This window comes from Chenopodium quinoa, unplaced genomic scaffold (assembly GCF_001683475.1).
Source record: "Chenopodium quinoa cultivar QQ74 unplaced genomic scaffold, ASM168347v1, whole genome shotgun sequence".
Classification (NCBI taxonomy): domain Eukaryota; kingdom Viridiplantae; phylum Streptophyta; class Magnoliopsida; order Caryophyllales; family Amaranthaceae; genus Chenopodium; species Chenopodium quinoa.
In genome coordinates, this window is record NW_018744394.1 from 114,854 (window position 1) to 119,242 (window position 4,389).

Here is a 4,389-nt window from a genome sequence, read left to right on the forward strand (position 1 = left end):
GGAATCAATTGACTACCGTGACTGAGGCATTGAAGGCTTTAACCCTCAAAATCGATGACCCTGTGAAGCAACAACAAATTGACCTTATGCAAGAAAGTTTGAGCAAACTATCTAGTGATTACAAGTTTCAGGGCATTAGTTCACAAGGGATCTCGCTGGACAAGGACCTTCTTCCGCATAAGTTCAATGCCAACAACATCCCGAAATTCAAGGCAACAGATAACCCTTATCTTCACTTAAGAGCCTTTAAAACTATAATGAACATTAAAGGGATTGATAAGAAAGTCTTTTATTCCTTGTTTTCCTTGTCTCTTGAAACTGTTTGCCAACAATGGTTCTTCTCCCTTGACAAAGAGAAAACCTCTACCTGGGAATCGATAGTAAACGCTTTCATTGATAGATACAAGTGTAATATTCAAGTCGAAACCGATTATAGACAACTTGAAATGCTAAGACAAAAAGAGAATGAAGGCTTTACTTCTTTCTTCAATAAGTGGAGGGAAACTTCCGCTAAGATGATTGAGGTGCCCACTGAAAAAGAATCTGTGAGGATGTTTATCAAGAATCTCCAAGATAAGTATTCGAAGCACTTAAAATATCAACACAACTTGAATACTTTCAAAGCCGTCTATGACATAGGTATCGAGATCGAAGATGACCTCGCAAAACAAAAAGCTACTAACAATAGTAACCACAGTTGCTGGAAAGGAAAGAAGAACGACAATCCTTCTTCTTCCGAAAATGCCCACTCTAGTAATAATGTTAGTACCTCTGACCATAACGGTGTCTTAGCCATGGACAATCAAGGATCTAAAAGGAAACCCAGGAGAGAGTTCACACCCATTGGAATGACCTACGATGCTGCTTTCGATTGTCTCTGTGATCAAGGATTAATCAAACCTATTGGCCCTACTGAGGATCCAACGCCAGAAAATCGATCTTCGAGATGGAATCCCAACTCTTATTGCAAGTACCATCGAGGACGCGGTCATACCACTGATGAATGCTACAGGTTTCAAAATCTCATTCAAGATCTCATAGAAGAAAACAAGATCCCATTGCCTCTAGCTAGCGAGAAGACTGGGTGATGATGAAGCAAACAACACAAGACAAGAGGCGAGCTTCAACGACAAGATTTCATGACCTCTTTTTCCTTTTCTTTTTCTTTTTTTCCCTCCCCCAATAAGTCTAGAATAGACACCTTTCTTTTCCCTTGAATTTAATTTTGTAGATTCTTTCTTTTTCCCCTTTTAATAAAATGAGCATTTATTTCCTTGCATATGATCATTGCATTGCAACAAAAAAAAAAAAAATCCATGTCAAACTAAGCACAAGGTATACCAATGATTTGAGGCACCCCTTGTAGCCACATCATATTACCTTTCACCCTTCAAATATACAATCCTTTCTTGATAAACCACTTTGAGCCTCATCTAATGATAGACCTTTCATTTTTCAACCCATATCTACCTAACCTTGGGAAGGGATGGTGTGCAACTTATGAAATTTTCAATTTCATAAAAATCTTGAGTGACTTCAAAAGATTAAAATAGTAAAAAATAAGCAAAACATAAATAAAAGTGTACAAAAGGGCAAGTGTTCCAATGTCTTTGACAGGAACATATCATTGATATGAACACGTCTCAGATTGCGTCTCTTATCGAGTGCTCGATACCGTGCCTGAGAAAATGAATGCCAAGTGAGTGATAGACCGCATGATCGAGATTGCCCACACTTATAAAAGTAAAAAAATTGCAAAAGCAAAAAAAAAAAAAAAAAACAGAGCAAAAATAAAAAAAGAAAGAGCTCAAAAGTGAGAAACCTCAAGCACAATAATACAAAGATTCAATAGCAAGGTTGCACACCCTAGGGGCTTATCGAGGGTCTTGAGCCTTTATCCCCTTCTTCTTCAACCTTTAGCCTAACCACGTTACAACCCTTAAAAAGACCTTTTTGAGGTATACACACACTTGTGCGAGGTTCGACTAGAGCTACGTTCGGCCTGATTCCTAACGGATACGTAGGAAACCTCACATCGAGGTGCAGCCGTAATAAAAATGCATTCATATTTACGTTCATAATTGATCATATCAAAGGATCTCCAATGCTCATCCCTATTCATTTAAAGCTAGATTTGGGGGCTTGATCCCTACATCATTAGATTACCTAGCATAAGAGTCACCATCATTTGACTCTTCTAAAAATAATATCTTTCTACACACTTAGCCTTTGCGGCCTAACTTTAGTGTCACTATCATACACTGCACAGATACATGACCAAATATACTTTCCCTTAGGAACCCTTTGTCATGAAATCTTAAATAACGTTGAAGCATGCCTTGTAATATCAAAATCACTCATCAATCATAATCATTATTGCATCGAAGTATGAAGTTCTTAGCCTCCGTGCCTAAGATACCTAAATACTTTCATTATCGAGTCAACTAGGATAGTCTAAGAAGTTACAATCCTTGTATTGTGAGAGATAACGCTAAAGGATTAAGCTCATTCAACACGCACCTTCAAAAACTTTGATTCTTTTTTGCGTCTTTCTTTTTCGGGAGAGAGTCGGTAACCTCCACAAAAATGAAGAATTTTTTTTGCTTTTTTGCATTTTCGAGTCGCGCGATCACATTACAATGTGCACACGAGTCATGTACACATTGAGTCACGTCGTGTTATCACATCAAGAAACACTAAGTCTTAGGTCAACCCTAAAGAAAGATAAGCAAAGTCCTATAGTCAAAGATATAAATGCAGGTGCATCCCAGCAAGCAAGGACATTCCCGAATTTTTTTTTTTCGAAAAAAACCGTGAATATGACACAGGAGATTCCTCCAAGATAATAGGAGTTACATTGGTCAGTAAATTAGAGATGAAGAGCTTTAATTTACAAAATACTTGAGCGGATTTGGTTGAAAGGAAACGACCAAGCTCAAAGTTCGGAGCAAACCCAAGCAACAGCGGCAGCAAGAGCAGAATAGGGAAGACCTGACTCCAGCACCAGACGAAAAGGCTGTCGCCTGGCGACAAAGTTCAGCGCCTGGCGCTAGATCCCATCGTCTGGCGACAAAGCAAATTCTTGGCGCCAGAGATATTTCACCAGCGACAGAGCTCGAAGCCTCCCAGATTGGTTATTTCGACCTCATACAACAATTTTGGGTTCCTTGGTACGCCAGTTAGCCCCTATAAGCAAATTGACATGATTAGTAGTCGGCTCGATTACAATCGTAGTAAGTGATTGACCTGACAAAAAATCGTCTCACTTAGCTTATGCGCCTAAAACACTGGCTCATTACAAGCACCAACGTATCGGTTTAAAAACAAGTACTTAAACGACAATATTTCCAAATACGGATTGTCGCGCATTCTTCTTAAATGACAATTTTTCCAAAAATTGGGTTGTCATCCCAACTGACAATATTTCCAAAAATGGATTGTCGTGCATCTTCTTCAACAACAATTTTTCCAAGATTGGATTGTCATCTCTGGCAAATTTTCCAAGTGTGGATTGTCGTGCTCCTTCACTGTTTGGCAAATTTTTCTAAGTTCAGATTGTCATACATTCATCGATTCATTGGCAAGTTTTCTAAGATTGGATTGTCAAACACCTAGTTCCCTATGGAAAAATTTCCCAAAGGATTTTTGTAGGTCTCTATTCATCATAAATATCGGAAAAGGTTCCAAGACGCGGATTGTCAATTCATTTCAGTAAGTGGCAAATTTTCCCGAAGTGGATTGTCAGTCGACTCTTTTTTTGGAAATGTTCCAAGACGCGGATTGTCAATTGTGGCAATATTTTCCTAATAGGATTGTCGCATAGCGTTGGCAAATTTCCAAGGTGGATTGCTTTCAAGAGTTATATTCCAAGATGTGGATTATCGATCGTAGCAAAATTCTTATGACAGATTGTTACGAAGCATTGGCAACTTTTCCCAAAAATGAATTTTGGCAAATTTTCCGAGATACGGATTGTTGCTTCATCGTGGCAACATTTCCAAGGATGGAGTGTTACGAAGCATTGACAACTTTCCCTACATCGGATTGTCATACATCATACAAGAGTTGTGTGGGCAACTATTCCCAAAGAAAAGAGGATTGTCATCACAGCAAAAGCACCGACATATTGGTTCACAAGCAACAAAGCACCGACGTAATGGCATAGCAGCATTGAGGATCAACAAGCAATTATCTTTTCAAAGACTATCACATCGGAAATTAGAGGCAATTACAGGCGTAGCAGTCTTCAGACGGTATTCTCTAGCTTGCGGAAGATCGTCACAACAAATCGGTTACCTCTAGAGACGTGTGCTCGACGGTGCAAGATACGCGTTTATGAACTCTTTTATCTGTTTAACTAACGCTATTTTTGCAGGTATCGGCGTTACA